The 16,913-nt window shown below is 47.9% G+C and overlaps 1 protein-coding gene across 3 annotated transcripts in view; it reads left to right on the forward strand.

Moving 5' to 3' along the window:
• The first annotated feature begins 315 nt into the window (after positions 1-315).
• The window catches only part of LOC138527994 (phosphatidylinositol 3,4,5-trisphosphate 3-phosphatase TPTE2-like), a 421,324-nt gene continuing 404,726 nt past the window's right edge, over positions 316-16,913 (forward strand). The window contains exons 1-2 of one of the 3 annotated variants that reach the window (XM_069639416.1): positions 316-684; positions 5,581-5,792. The gene's annotated coding sequence lies outside the window, so the exon portion shown is untranslated. The remainder of the gene's footprint in view (positions 685-5,580; positions 5,793-16,913) is intronic. The other 2 variants (XM_069639415.1, XM_069639417.1) reach the window with 2 other exon arrangements.

Genomic DNA, 16,913 nt, shown 5'->3' on the forward strand with positions numbered 1-16,913 from the left:
TGTAGCATTCATGCAGCAGCGCTGTTAGCTAAACCATGTGGAAATGTCACACATGGGAATGCTGTGACAGGACACGATCAAGTCAAGTTTAATTACTGGCCCTGTGTGCCCTTGCAATGTTTACAAATCGTCAAAATGCATGTACATACACATACTTTGCTGCTGGTTGTATCCGCAACGTATAGTGACTTTTAGTTTTTGTCAGAATAAACACAATCAGACTGGTCGGGCAGAAGAAGGGGGATTTACAGTCAACAAACAATCTCTATTCCCAAAGTTCCCGGCTGGAAATGCAGCACCTCCCACACAGCCCCGAAGAGGGTTGCAGAGGTTTCTCTACCCCTGGCAGCAGCGGGGATAAGCGCCGTCGGTCTGCACCAGGGGGTGGGAAGAAGCGTGCCCTCCCCAGTCTGCATCACACGGGTGAGGATACCGGGAAACAGTCTGCGTTGGAAACCAGTGTGAGTGAGGAGGGAGGCGGGGGCTCTGAACAGAAGAAAAGTTCAGCAAAGTCCAGGCGACCGCTGCTGCAGGAAGTGCCGAGGAGCGCTGAGTCGGCAGAAGGGGACAGGCGAGTCTGGAGAGCAGCCGGGAGAAGGCAGGGGCTGGTGGGACAGGACCAGGAGACGCCGGCTTCAAACTACACCTGGCTGTGGGGAATCTGCCCGAGAGCTGCTCAGTCAGGTGAGGACCACCACGCAGGCGGAATGCGGGTGCTGCTGGTCGTGTGTGTGCGCGTGTGACAGGACGGGCACAGAATATAACGGTTACCCGGGTGACCCCGGTGTTTCGCAGCCGCCAGGAGCACTAACAGCAGTGGTGCCGCAAGAAAACCCACCCAAGTACTCCATTACATTTAAAAACGCCACTTCTATAGGGGAAATGTGAAACCACCGTTCTAATGGGGAGGGCGGGACGACTCGATTGGTGGAGAACGGTAATGTTCCGGCGATTACAGATGGTGTATGTTTTTGTTACAAAATACACTGCGGGTCACTTTAATATAGTGTGCAACTGGAATTCGTCCTCAGTGTTGCGGGATTAATGCTCATTTTCTCACAGATGTTGTCAGCCAGGTAGGTATTCATTACTCAGCTTGTCGGCGAGTAACCATTCCTCTGTGACCCCCAGGTCCTCTCCTTTCCGCCCCCCCCCCTCTTTGTGCTTTGACAGCCTCTCGAGTCCCCCTTGACTCTGGAAGCACACGGGATTCCGCACATATGGTATGGATTCGGGAATAGTCCCTGGGGGCAGTGCAATATTCGAGCACACGTTCTCCTTGCGGCTTTAAAGACGGCTCTGCAGAAAGCATTTGCCCAGAGGAGGCCTGCTTCAGAAGTATAACGTGATTCCGTCCCGGCGCGGCTAGTCGGAGTCACTGGCTCAGACATGTCAAGCACGGGGCTTTATGTGTCCTGGGAAATTGGAAAATTGCACAAAGACATAACCCTTAGTTTGGAGGTCCAAATGAGACTTCTATCACGAGGATCAACACTTTGCCAGCCCTAGAATCGCGTTTGGCTGGTTACTGCAACTGAGTGCATGGGTGACGGTCCAACTGATTCAAGTGGAGTTAACTAAGCCTACGACTCCCAGGATGCACCTTCCATTACTCAAATCCATGGACCACAAAATTAACGTTATGTACGGGGTCTTGTGTAGCAGCGACCTCTTCGTTTGAGGGGGGCAAATGGGACACGTGCCCTTGGCACCCAATGTATTGCCTGATGCAAAGAATTCAGTTCACATTGTATATAAAAAATCAATATTGTATGTGGAAGGTTGCTAAGGCGCTGACCCGGCTGCCTAGAGGTTGTCAACAGATGACTTCAGATCTTATCAGTTAATCCTGTACTGCTTTCTATGTTCACTGTAGTACATAAAGAGGGCGGGCCCTTGGCAAAACAATATTTGCCATTCGACCCCTCTCCCCTACCCCCCAACATCTCCATGCGAGTTATCTATATGCAACGCTTATTAGCAACATAACAAACTATGGATGCGCTGTTCGTCTTTAAGTTCCTATGCTGCATTTACCCACACAACCATCGAAATGCAAAGCCCGCAAGCAGACATATTTATTAAACAGCAAACACATATTGTAAGATGATTAAAGAACATGTAGGTACATTGGAATGTATGTGTAGGTGCATCGGAAGAGAATTATATTAAGTAGAAGCGCAAAGTGTTTTAGTGTGGAAGGACGTTTAACTGCAGGAGCGGGCAGGGCCTACAATGATTTCTTATGGGAATTCACGACAAAGCATACTTGCTTTAGCTCTTAAGGCAGGGGTATTCAAACTATGGGAAGCTCCCGCCTCATTTTCCCCGGGGGTGGGGGCACGAGACCCCAGCCTGAAATGGAAGAAAACATAATTTTTTTTTCAAAAGGGAGGAAAGAAAAATCAGGGCAGGGGGGAGCCCGGTGGAGTGGTGGCTTGTTTGCAATGGGTGAGGGGGCGTCGACCCAGTGGCCCCCCTCGCCCATTACGGAGGATCCAGCCCAGTGAAACATTGAGCACTCCCTCAGCTGCTTTTTCTTCCTGAGGGAGGCTACTGGGCTGGCTAAACTGTCAAAGGGGAAACTCTGTTTCCCTTTGACAGTTCTGTTCCCTAGCGGCACATGCTCAGTGAGCCATGCCAGACGGGGTGTTTTGCTTCACCAGTCTTGCATAGTTCTTTAAGAATGCTGGCTGGGGAACTGCATGTCTGTATGTGTGAATGGGTGCTCCTATGCCTCTTCCCACATACAGACAGAGTAGACTGGAGCTGGGCCTTTCAGCAACCACACTCTGGCCCCTGCAAGCATGTGCAGGAACGAGGAAGCTCTTGCTTCCCGATTCCTGTTCATGATGCAGGAGCTCGAGCGCTGGGACGGAAACTTCAGGACCGGCCAGAGGTAAGTTTTATGTTCATGAATTTTTAATTCAAATATGAGTATGGGTGTGTGTATGCTTGTGTTATGAGTGTGCGTATGGTGATGGGTTCTCGTGTGAATGATGGAGTGCTTACTGTCTGTTTGTGTGTGTGTTTGTGTTGGTCCATGAGCTTATTTTGACAGGTGGATGGGGGACAGGGATGTTTTTATTTTTTTACTGGACATCTATTATAGATGTCCAGTAAAAAAATACCATGCCAACCCCCTGGCCCCCCAGCACAAATTGCAAACTGTTTGGCTTTTTACCCAATTTTTTAAAAAAGTATGCTAGAAAATGCTACTTTTTAAACCGTCATTTAAAAAAAAATGTATGTGGACACTGAACTGCCCACTCTCTGTTGCTGTGCTGTTTAACGTAAAAAACCCTTGCTTGACCCCACAGTACCTGTTAATTACAGATCTATTACCACTGTACCCTTCCTGCTCAAAATGTTGGACAAAGCAGCTTACCTGCAAGTCCAGAGGTTCTTGGAGGATAACCGGCTCCTAGGCCTGCAGCAATCTGGATTCCGCCCACGGCACCGCACTGAAACGGCCCTCCTAGACCTTAAGAATCAAATGGACGATCTTAGAGATGCAGGCAAACCTGCTCTCCTACTGCTCCTTGATCTATCCGCTGCCTTTGATCTTGTGGACCACAACACCTTGTGCCACCATCTAGCCACCCAAGCCAACTTCTCCCCGAAAGCCTGTCAATGGATCACCTCCTTCCTCCAAGAAAGGGCCATGAAAGTCTTTTCGGAGTCTGCATCCGCCACCCCGAGCCTCCTCACCTGCGGTGTTCCCCAGGGGTCCTGTATAGCACCTACGCTTTACAACCTTTTCACAAGGCCCCTGTTCAGCATCTTGGATTCCCTTGGCATACCCTACATCAATTACGCGTATGACACACAGGTACTCATCCCACTCTCGGGCGACTACCTAGTAGACACTAACACCCTCACCACTATCTACTCCACCATCCAATCCAGGATGGCAGAGAACTGGCTCTGCCTCAATAGTGAAAAAACAGAACTCCTCCTCATAGGATCACCTTTCACATTGGGCAACCTTGGAGACCAGTACTCCTCCTTCACCATCGATAACATTCCTATCAAGGTCTCAAACCATGTTAAGACCCTCGGAGTCTACCTTGACTCCGACCTTTCCATGGACAGACAGGTCAATGCTATTGCCACCTCTTCAGCCTATTACTCTAAAATCCTCAACGCTGCTAGGCCCTTCCTGGCCCGCCACAATTGCCTCACCATTGCCAGGGCAATTATCGGGTCAAGGCTAGACTATTGCAATGCCCTTCTCGCTGGGACCTCCAGCAAAAACGTGGCCAAATTGCAGCTAGCCCAAAACAAAGCGCTCAGGGCAGCCACAGGTACCGCCAGAAGAGACCACATCTCTGAAACCAGAAGGCAAGCCCACTGGCTCCCTGTCAAAGAGAGAATTGTCTTTAAAAAGCTTGCCCTCACCCATAAATGCCTCCACGAGCTCGCCCCGCCCTACCTGATCGACAGAATCATCAGGCACACGGCCACCAGACCCCTAAGATCACGCTATGCCAACACGATTGTCGCACCTACCTCACGAAAGGTGCGCGCTGGAGGTTCCAGCTTCCCCACCCAAGCAGCCACGCACTGGAACACACTGCCACCTCACCTAAGACTGATTGAATCACACCTAGCTTTCCGCAAGGCTACCAAAACTAGACTCTTTGTCTAAAGAGGATATCTATCACAAATTGGTTTGAGCAATTCCCTGCATATTTGTTCGTTACTGTGTAACCATGAGCCCATTGGGCACCCCCTGTAACTCAAGTCTGCTTATCATCTGTAACAGCGCCTCGATGCCTCATGGGCTGCAAGCGCGCTTGATAAATGCAAATAAATAAAAAAAATGTTGGTAACCAGCCACTCAAAACATGCAGGTCAAGTGTTTAAAATGCAGCCATTGAATTTGCAGCGGGCAATTCAAGCAGCACTAGTGCTGTGCTATCTGGACCTACATACCTAGTTATTCAATGGATCCCAGCAGACATTTGGGTGGAATACCGCAGCCTGCTAAAATCAACAGTTCCCGTCCACCCATTTGGCGGTGGGAGTGGGGCTGGAGGACATTTCAGAAGAGTCTTTACGTGCCCCTCCTCTGCATTGCTTCTTGAACAATCCACCATTTAAAATCAGCAGAAACTGCATCAGTGCTCGTGCTGTGCGTGAGCAAATGAGCATTTCTGTACTGGATCCTGTAAGGCTTGCAAACGTCCCCTTGCCTGCCTTGTGTTTTCCCTTGCAAATTCTCGTTAAGTAAAGCTTGTGCTCCTATATGCACAGTGCACTGCCATCTTCTACTGCTTGAGCCCTGCCCCTTTATGCACAATGTTGTCTAGCGCTTCATAGTTTGGTGCCTAATGCAGGAGCCCTCAACACTGCAGGAGCAGTGGGCTAGCCCTCCAGCAGATTGCATCCAACTTAAGGTCAGACACCCTGCCTATTCTCAGCCCCCTTGGGCACGAAAATCCCATCCACTGAAAAGCGCTCCACCTATCCCCATAATTGCACATGAGCTGTGTAAATTAATTCTTTTTGGAGAAATAGAGGTAAAAAGCGCATTTCAAGCGTTTTTTTTTCTGTTCCGCCATTTGAACACACAAGGTGTTCCTGCTTCAACATGGCCGCCGACCTCCTCTTTGCCAAGAAGGCGACCACATGACCTCCATGAGAGCCCCTATTGGCCAACAGCATCTACAGAAGGCCAATCAGGCGCCGGCAGGTGAATGCCGGCCCTCATCCAAAGGATCTTTCCTGTCTGGAGCCTGTCCGGAGGCGTCGAGGCCTGGACAATAGAGGACTCTGCCCACATGCCGGTAAGCCTGCCCTAACCCTGCAGCTTGCCCACACCTCCCCAGATCCTAACTTTCCCACCTAAGACCCCCTCATGTGGTGCACCTCGTGGGTGCCTTTGCTTATCACTGACGTTGGTCAATTGCTTGCAATCATCTGGTTTTGTTGTTGATATGTAATATCTCACTATATTATAAAGCGCATTTACCAGTAATGTTTATCTGCATTGTAACGCATCCTCTCGTGCAGCCAAGCCTACCAGTCTATGAATGCCGGCATCTGCCTCATTATGCCCCTTTACTCAGCTTGCACTGAGCCCTGTTGACACGCCTAGCTTAGCACATTCTGCACTGTCGCTACTGTGATTGCCTCACTCCCACCGCACCATTGACAATGCTTTTAGTTGCCCGTATCTGAGCCCGGTGCACTATTCCACTATAGCCACGACATTTAGCACAATCTTTGTCTCTAGCCTTGACATTGTATCCTCATGACGGTTAGTAATAGACACTGCATTTTGCCTTTGTGCCTTGCCACTGCTCTTTGACATCTGACACAGTATGGAGCCATAGCTCCCGTGATACTACAACCAGCACCTGACCTCGTATTAGCCTTTATGTGCCTGATATTGCATTTAGTATGGACTCTGTATTTATACTGATTGTGTCAATTGTGCCTGTCCTTGCTGCTAATATTAGACACTGCATTTAGCCTGTTGGTGTCCATTGTGCCTGTCCCTGCTGCTAGTATTAGACACTGCATTTAGCCAGATTGTGTCCATTGTGCCTGTCGTTGATACCTAATAAGTTGTACAGCTGTCGGCAACTTGCTCTAGCACTAGTACCATCAAGTTGTGACCCTGATGTATGTTCTGTCCTCTGGTTCGCCAGTCGCACTTATAAGAACAAGTCGTATCATGCCCCTTCGCATCTTATTAACTTGTGTCCATCTTCTGCTCTCACTCCCGTCCATCTTGGTCAGGCTGCTCACCCTTATACCCCCATCCACCTCTCCTGCCATCCCTCATCTACGGTAGCACCTGCATACCCTGCTCACTATGAGTTACTGCGCCCACTCTGCTACACCATGGGCTGCCTCCATCCAGTGGCTAATGAGTACAATCACAACGATGCCGCCACTAACCAGTACCTTAATGCCCCTGCTCTTTGGCTAGAACTCTTTGCAATCAAACCCACACCGAATCAACCTTGTGCCATCCACATCAGAAATAAGAGACTAGGATACAGGTTCTGTCATGTGAATGGGCGTTCCAACTCTTTTGCCCGCACCTTGCCCAAACTCCCCTCACCCAGTCACAGCCCCCTGACATACGTAAGCCCCTCGCCTGTAATAACCCTATAACTGCAGAAATAGCAGTCAAAGCTACTCCGATCAAATGCACACTTATCAATGCCTGATCCGTCACTGCCCATGCACTTGACATTGCTGACCTTATCATGACCCAAAAGCTTAACTTTATTGCTATATCTGAGACATGGTTACATGCAGCATCTGGTCCCAAATTATCTCTTGCCATACCTCCAGATTACAGTATTATGCGATGCGATTGGAACAGTGCTTAATCTAGAGGGGATGGAGTTGCCTTCATCCACAAAAATTCACTTGGCCTAAGAGCTGTACCCAATGTCAACTTGGAGTCTGCGGAACTAATCCCAGTCAAGCTACCTCGAACGCCCAACCAAACTGCCACCCTACACCTGATCTACAGACCACCTGGCCCAGCTTCCTCCTTTGCAGATGACATATCTACCTTATTACTAGATAAAACTAATACTAACTCGCAAATCATTCTCCTTGGAGACCTTAATCTGGGATTCCATTACCTTAATGACCCTACCACCATTGACCTTGCGAATACTCTAACCGACCTTGGATTCATGCAACACATCCTAGAACCTACACACATTAAAGGTAGGGCACTTGACTGGCTTGCTGATGCCAATTGCAACGCTAAGGTGCTATCTAATACACCTTGCCTTTGGTCGGACCACCATATCATTACCTTTACGATTGAAGCAGCCTTATGCCCTCTACCTACAACGGCGCCTGCCCTCCCTACCAGAAACCAAAGGGACATAACTAGAGAGAAAGGACTCCCTCTTTTACTCCCCTCCCTTAACAAGCTCACATACTCCTGCTCTGATCCTGCAATCCTTGCAGACACCTACAATCAAGCGATGCTCTCAGCTTTAAACTCCATTGCCCCCATTAAACTGAGAAAGCCTAAATCGCATGCGCACCATAACTCTTGGTTTACACCGCAGTTAAGAATGCTCCGCAAAGTTAAACACTGCGCTGAAAACCGTTGGAGAAGCCATCAGTCAGATGTTCATAAGGATGGCCTTATCCTGGCCACCCTTAACTATAAAGAAGCCATTTACCTTGCTAAAAAATAATCTTTTAATACCCATATCTTGCAAGCAGACTTGAATACCAGAGAACTATTCAAGATCTTAAAGTAACTTGAATCTCCTGCCACACCGCCTGACACTTGTATCAAAGACCGCAAATGGTGTACTAATATCCAGACAGCCCTACTGAATAAAATCGCTTCCCTCCAACCCAAAATTAAAGATCAACAAATTGATTGAAGCTGGGTAATCGTCAGCACACTCCAATCACAACTCTTCCCTTAGCATCACCTAAGATCAAACTGTTTGCCTTCTCTCCACTCACCATTGCCGAAGTGGAAGTCATCATCAATAGAATTAAACCGTTCAACTGACAAGGTGATTCCTGCCCTGCATTTATCATCAAGGAATCTGCTCATGACCTCGCCCCTTTCATAACGGCCTTTCTCAACTCCTCCTTTAAAACCGGTATCGTTCCTGACAATCTCAAGGATGCTTTGGTGATCCCTCTGCTACTTGATTGTGGGGCCTACCTGCAGATTCAAGACTATTTGGAACTTAATAACCTCATTGGACTAAGACAATCCGGCTTCCATCCCAGGCATGGAACTGAAACGGCTCTGATAGATTTGAAAATGCAAATCGAAGTCCTGAAAGATAATGGGAAATTAGCTTTGCTATTACTCCTAGACCTGTCTGCGGCCTTCGATCTGGTCAATCACAAAATCCTGTGCCAGCACCTCCGCTCTGCCGCTTACTTCTCCGATTCACCCACTGCATGGATCAGATCCTTTCTCAGCAACAGACACACGAGTCTTCTCCCCTTCAGCATCTTCTCCCCTTCAGCATCTTCTCCCCTTCAGCAGCTGCTGACCCAGCCGCTATCCAATGTGGGGTCCCTCAAGGCTTGTGTGTGTCACCCACACTTTACAATGTGTTCACCAAACCACTCTTTGATGTTATTGATTATCTGGGTGTCTCTAATGCTAATTATGCGGATGACACCCAGATACTCATCCCCATCACAGGTGATCACATTGCGGACACTAAGGCATTGAATGAAGTATATTTGGTAATCCAGGCTTGGATGGCCCAACACAAACTTTGTCTCAATGATAAGACGGAGCTTCTCATCTTGGGCTCCTCAACGGCTTAATAAATTAGATCACCTGTATCAGTCCTTCATCATTGATGGTAATGTCATTAAAGTGTCCAAGGATACTAAAACCTTGGCCATCTATCTTGACTCCACCCTGTCCCTGACAAGACAAACTAATCCCATCAAATCAGCATCCGCATATACCTGCAAACTCATTGCGGCCTGAAGACCTTTTCTGACCATCCCGAATAGCATCACTTTAGCTAGAACACTCATTATGTCTAAGATTGATTACTGCAGTGCCCTTTATCTGGGGACCAGCCAGGCCAACCTCAACAAATTGCAAATTACCCAGAACAACGCCATTAGAGCGGCATTAAATATTCCACGAAACCAACACATCTCCGACATTAGGACTATCCTGCATTGGCTCCCTGTCAAACAGAGAATTGCGCTGAAAACATTGGCTCTTACTCACAATTGCTTGACGAAAAAGACCCCCCTCTACCTTTCCAACCGCCTCTCCCTCCACACTTCCTCTCGACCCCAAAGAACTGCCCAGATACACAGTTTATCCTTGCCTAGATTTAAACTCCAAAAAGCCGGGGACGTGAGCTTCCCTGTTCTGGCCAAGCTTTGGAACACTTTTCCTTCCACTATCAGGACTGAGCCTTCATTCAATTCATTCAAAATGAAAACCAAATCTTGGCTTGTTGCTCAAATCTAATGTAGCCTTCTGCCTGTAGTATCACCTTGAGTTTTTCCTCTAAACTTTGCGTAGCCTAAACTATGCTCCTATGTTTATTGCTCACGGTGATAACCTCTGTATTATACTGTAAATTTATGTTCTGTGCTTTATTTTGTATATGCTGTGTATTCTATGTAAATATGCCTACCAAGTTCTTCGCGCCCGGATGCCTCTGGGCCTGGCACGCGCTACAAATAAAACAAATACAAATAGCAATACGGTGCACATGCTAAATGGACCTTGTTTTCAATGAAATTGGAAGGCTAACCATAATCTTACAATAAAAGCAGTGCGCCGGAACTGTTTGTGAAGTCACTGGTAATTCAACAGGGGCTCAGTCTCAAGATTGGTTGTGCACCATCAGAATCCTCACCTGTTGGTTCTTGTGATGTTTTATGTGTCCGATCCTTCCTTTTCTTATCCTTTGTGTTCCGGGCTGTTCTTCTTCCGGAGAAGAGATGGGGTCTATCTCCGTCAGAGGCCACCGTGCCTTGTTGGGTAACAACCTCAGCGGTGTGGGCTCAGGAGACAGCCCTTGAGGGGAAAAATCCAGTACCTCCCCAGTTGTGCTCCCAGCTGCTCAACTGTAGTAGATCTGCGGTGCGGTCTCCAAAGTGCACCGGGTCTCCCTTGGAGTGGAAGTAGCAGAAGGATCCCAAGAAAGCGGGGCGCCAGCAGACGGGAGGAGGACAGGATTAGCGCAAGGCTCTGGTGGCACACAGGAAGCAGCGAGGAGACAGGCAGAAGGACAGAGCAAAGGGTAATAAGGAGGCGGACAGAAGCATAGGGTGTAGGAAAGGTGCAGAGTACTCACGATAAAGACAGCGTCTAGCCCGGCAGACATGCGATGGTTACAACGCACAGTGCCATGGTCCTGCAGCGTTGATATGGAGTGGCAGCCATCTTGGGAAAACACTAGACTGCTAGTAGAGTTTACGGTACGGTTGTAGTGGAAAATTCCTGGAAGCCAGCCGCCAGCGTCTCCAGATGCTCCACTGGCGTGGCACTGAGCTGCCAAAAATGAGCGAAGTCACCGTAAATTACAATGCCATGGCAACCCCCAGCTTGCTCGCCAATAGCGCTGAGCTTCCCTGTGCTGTTCCCACAGCAGAGGGCGCCTCTGGGCATCAAACGGTACTTGTGGATTATCTGATAAACTGCTACGACCAAGTGGTACTACAGGAAAATCCACCCAAGCTCATTAAATTGTTCCATGTCTGGTACGGCCTGCACGTCCACTCCTGGTGTATTCCTTTACTCTTTTCTAGGAATGTGCAGTTCTGTTTTTCAACTGTGTATAACAAAATTCCAAGCACCGAAAAAACAACTGTGTGGCACTTACCAACTACTTGCCATTGCCATGGTAAATAGGAGATCGCTGACTGAACTGTGGACAGCGAGATGTGTGTGCTCTTTCAATGAGGGATTAAAAGGGAGAGTTTGAGTAAGGAGGTTAACAAAGTAGAGTCACCTACCTCAGTGCAGCTCCTTCAAGGGAAGGTGTTAGGAGAGTAGGAGCGAAAAGGCTGAGTTGCAGTTGGCATCAATGTCCTGACTCCAGCTGGGGGCTCGACATGCATCGCGTTACTGGCTGCTGCCCCAACGCTACTAGTCTCGCTCATGGTTGTGTTGTGTGAAATCTCTGGACAACGTTGGGCTAACACTCTCATGGACAGAGCTCACACAAGTGGAGTCCCAGACAAGCGTCAACTGTGTCTCCTTGGCAAAGGTACATGGGGCATGCTCCAGGTACCACGCCATGCTTTGCTTAAATCAGCACAATGCATTAGAATCTATGCACAAAGGTCCTCGTCTTACAATGCTGTTTCAGGCCATGTGCTCTTCAGTAATCTTCACAAATCAAATTGACTGCTCACAAGCAGACTGTCCTACCAGTAGGGTAGATTTTAAACGTTCTACGCAAATTCGCGTGTCCTGTAATATTTTCAGCTAACCCTGATTACTTTGAGCTAATATCGGTTCTGGGAGGCGTCAGAACGTCATTATGGTAAAAGGTGCAAAAAGGGGTATGGCTTAAGGGAAGATGGGTGGGAATGGGAGGAAAATCATATAGATTTGACTTGGATATGGGCGTTAAAATGGTGGGACACATAGCCGTATAACACAAATTCATCCTCATATGTCAATCTGCATTGAAAAGCATTAGAGACCCTCACTCAAAACCCCTTTTTGAAGCTCTTATGTTAAAGCTCTTATTTTAATGGCAACAGTTTTGGCTTAAAGGAAGCGCTTTCAGTGCCACCTAATAGCCAAAACTAGTACGCATTTTTGGCATTTACTGCTGTTCTTTGCATTTTGCATTTATAGGCATCAGGGTGCAAGAAGGAGAGTGCAAATAAACAATTGAAGAGGGTGTCATCAATGATGAGCAAGAGGAAATATGAGTGAGAAACAGTGAGAGGGTAAGAAATAAAGCGAGGAAGGATGAGCGGGCTGGGGAGAGGGGGTTATATGGGTGGGCAGGGGAATAGAGGGGTAGGGTGGATGGTGGAATACATGGTGCTAGAGAGAGGGGGTAGGGTATGTGGTGGGGTAAAGTGAGGTGGTAGGGATGAATAGAGAAAGAGAAGTTAGGATGTGTGGCAGTAGAGAGAGGATGTAGGGTGGGTGGGGATAGAGAAAGGACTACGGCTGGTGGATGGGGTAGACTGCGGGGTAGGATTGGCTGGCATTGAGTAGAGAGCACAGGGGTCAGTGGGTGAGGGTAGAGCGAGTGGGGTATGGGTGGGTGGGTGAGGGTAGAGGGAATTGGTAGAGTGGGGTGGGGATAGAGAGTTGGTAGGGTGGGTGGATGGGGTAGAGGAAGGGGTGGAGGTTTGAGTAGACGGGAGTGTCAGGTTACCGCACAATGCTCTGTCCGCTCACTTTACCTGGGCACGCAACAAGCATGATTGATCTTGCAGATTCCGTCGCTGCTGTGAGCTTCTTGCAGATCTCACCGCCGCTGTGGGCTCAGTAATCTCTGTAAAAATGGATTGCTACAGGGCCATCTGTGCTGCACTGCCAACGAAGCAGTGATTTGACTTGGAGATGGCTGTTAAATGGGTGGGTCACCTAGCCAAACAACACAAATCCATCCTCATATGTCATCAGCATTGAAAAACATAGAGACCTTCATTCGAAGCCCCTAAAGCTCCTGTGTTAAAGTTCTTATTTTAATGACAATAGGTTTGGCTTAAAGTTAGCACTTCAAGTGCCACCTAATAGCCAAAACTAAAAAGAATGATGTTGCAGTGTGGAAGAGTAGAACTTGAAAGTATAGTAACATATAAACCTATATTTGCAAGGGTCGGGTGCATGAGGGGCTCAAGATGTGCCTGGCCAATGCTCAGCAGGCTGCCAAAGGCCTGGGGATACCAGAGTCCCAAGCATATGTATAGATGATGGAAGCAAGTAAAGCCAAGTGAGAGCCAGAAGTCTAGGTTGGAGAATGTTAAGGATACAGAGATGGTTCAGAAGTGGTGTACATGTTTCTGGAAGCCGATGGGTGGAGGAATGGGGATAGTTCTGTATTACAAGAAGCGTTCTATGTATGAGGTGTAAAACACACTCAGCACACAGTCACTGTTGCTCCTATTCCAAGGAAAGGCAACTGGCTGTTATCAAGCAGTAACATCACCTCTTGCGCTAGATATGTATGCCAGTATAATTTCAAAGCAGTTTTCTGGGGATTCATGGCTTAATTGGAGTTGTAAATACGCTATTGGTGTAATAAAACGGTCTTGGTACGCCTTCAGCCACTTGATTTATAAGCAGTATGCATCTTCTCCACTCAAGCCCTGCTAAAACGAGCACTGGCAAAGCCATGAATTATGTAGGCATTCCCCAGGCGCTGCTTTTATATGCCCAGATACAGGCACCATTTTGAAGCAGCTGCCATTACTGGGCAGTTATTGCCACTATGGCAGTGCCTGGCGAATGCCTACACAATAGCCAAAACATTGGGCATTGGCAATGCTTGTTTTACTTAAAGGCAAAGAATCATGTTGGTGCTACTTTCCTGTTTCCAAGTAGTGTCTAATGGATCTGGTTGCTGAGCTAAGGATGTTTGTACAACCCCTCCGCTATGAAGGAATTTTTTGAGGTGGTTTTTGTCTCTCCATGGGCACTACACTCGCCAATGCTTGTCTCTCTCTCTCTCTCTCTCTCTTCTCTCTTCTCCTCTCTCTTCTCTCTCTTCTCTCTCTTCTCTCCTCTCTCTCCTCTCTCTCCTCTCTCTCCTCTCTCTCCTCTCTCTCCTCTCTCTCCTCTCTCTCCTCTCTCTCCTCTCTCTCATCTCTCTCTCCTCTCCCCCCCCCCCCCAGGGTCAATAGGCAACATATAATTCGTCTGTTTTTGTTGTCTTTCAGAGACCCATCCTGGGGGAATCTACCCACTCGTCAAATGTTAAACAAATTATTTGTTTAACGTTTCTATGAAATAACTGTGGCTCATAGAAGTCGGTAAGATAGCTCAGCAGGCTGAGCTCTTGCTGCTGCAATCCGTGTGGTCTGCAGGTTCTAATCCTGGCAAGGCCAACTCAGCCTTTCGTCCTTCCGAGGTCGATAAATGCGTAACAACTTTGGTTGGGATGACGATGAGGTATGTAAATATGTTCTATGTACATCACTTGGGCGCAAGGGTTATAGATTAACATAACAAATCATTATCATAAGTGAACCTGACGAAATATAAAAGGTTATCACAGAAACATGTGGGTTAAAGTAAGCATATGTCACTTTAAGAGGAGAAATGGCCACACCAGAGAATGGAGAACTCCAAAAGGCAATGAAGTAACATTGGTGGGTTAAGAATGTGTTATTAAAGAAATTGGATTGTCAAATGCAAGGAAGGTAAAATCTGTGAATTAAGATTTCAGAAGTTGACCAATTCGATGTAACATTGCATACTTCCAGATTTCAATATATGTGATGAACTGAACATTTGAAAAGGAGAGCACTCCTGCAAAAGCCTGCTCACAGGTTACATGGTAGCTTTGGGCAATTTAACTTTGCTGCATTGCATCTCATTCAGATGGCGAGAACTGCTGCGCCCTCGTTCCGGCCCAAAGGGCTGTGAAGCATTGAAAACTGGAAACCAATGAATGAGACAGTGGGGGGGGCGGGGGAATTGAATCTCTAGGAGTCTTGACAGACTGGGTGCTCTGCCCACTGCTGACTCGGATGTGCCAACCGCGCTTTCCATTGTGAGCACAGAATGTACTATAGAATGCAGCTGCTCCAAACCCCTCCTGTGATGCACCCTTGACTGCCACCCTGCACGATTGTGCCTATGGCCATCAATAATAATAATAATTTAGCATTTATATAGCGCTACGAACCCTCAGTAATCTGAGCGCTGCTTATTGTTACCCGCTGTGTGTGGTGTTCATTTATCGACCTCGGAAGGATGAAAGGCTGAGTTTGGACCTGTAGGGATTCGAACCTGCGTCAGCAGGCTCTGCACAGATGTCAAAGCGAGCGCTGTACCCGCTGTGCTATCGGACCGGCAACGTTTCTGTGCCCACTATGGCCCAACCTTTGTAGCATTTTCGCCATTCTCTGCAGCCTTTAAGGATCCCATGCAAAGTTGGAATGCATGCTGATATGGGTAGGTGCCTTGTTGGTTCCGAAGATAGCTTAGTGTGTTAAGTACTAGTTGCAGAGAATTATTTGTTATGCCAAATAGCATTTCCAAATCCTGGGAAGGCAGACTCTGCCTTTTCTCTCTCTGAGGTTGATAAACCTGAGTATATGAACGACGGTGACTGCTACATCATCTGTGCAACACATGACATACCTGTATCAGAAAGTGTGCATTAAAAACACTAACACTGCATCGCTTTGCGGAAGCCCTATAGCTCTGTCACCCCAACTGAGGGTTGCAAAGGGTGGGCCTCCAGTCCAAAGAAGGAGCATACTGCTTTAGTCGGGAGAGTTGACTAGGTAGCCGAGTTCAGTACAGTGGAAGCACAGATCAAGGCTTCTAGATTTAAATACTGTGGGAATAAAACTACGAACCTGCGCTAATCGCCCGGGATAACAAATGACCTGGAGTTGCACTGAAATCGTGTCGATGCTTCCCTCACGTACATCAAGAAAGTTAATGCAAAAAACAAACATTCAGTTTCGAAGTGTGCCTCTCAGTAGAGTTTCAATAAGTAAACGGATTTCAATATCTTTATTAATTTAATGTATTTATTGGACATTTGCAAGGCGCCTTTGCACACGTGTTTCCAGGCGCCACAACACAAAATAGGGGTTTGTGGGTGTCAAGGGGGGGAAAAAACAGCAGTAACAGTCGTATTAGACCTTGTGAATTTCTTGACATGCTGCAAGTACAAAGAAGTGCAGGGGAGGGTGGAAATGGAGGGAATGGACTTGGAAGGATGGGGTGTGAGGAGGTTAAGTGCAGGAGTAGGAGCCCAGGGTGGATGTGCAAGGGGAGCCACAGGGCAAGTGCCGGGGGGGAAGTGGGAGAGGGAGGACCAGTGCAGTGGACCAGACCCTGGCTAGTCCAGGAAGAGTGCTCAAACAAGTGCTGCTAGTGATGCTGGGGGAGGCTAGTCGAGGAGGGCCGGGCCCAGGTGAGACTCATATGGGGCCAGGCACGAGTCTCGGTGGCAGAGGGCGATCAGCACAGGAGGGGGAGAAGGAAGGAGGAGAAGAGAAAAGTCTTGAGAAGTTCCCGGAACTTAAGGAGATCCGGCTCAAGTCTGAGGGGGGCGGGAGGCCATTCCAGAGGGAGGCTCTTAAACCTATCAGCAAAATCTGTGCTATTGCTGCAATTGTGTTTTGCCCTCAGCATTTCTCCCTTCAGAATGCTCTTAATGACACTCTTTTTATGTCCACTTCGCGCATGTAGAACAGAGTTCACCTCTGTATCTTTCCGGTAGGTTTTAGTAACTATATTATTATTGACTATG

The sequence above is a fragment of the Ambystoma mexicanum genome, chromosome 7q, assembly GCF_040938575.1.
Source record: "Ambystoma mexicanum isolate Mex_15411 chromosome 7q, UKY_AmexF1_1, whole genome shotgun sequence".
Taxonomy (NCBI): Eukaryota; Metazoa; Chordata; class Amphibia; order Caudata; family Ambystomatidae; genus Ambystoma; species Ambystoma mexicanum.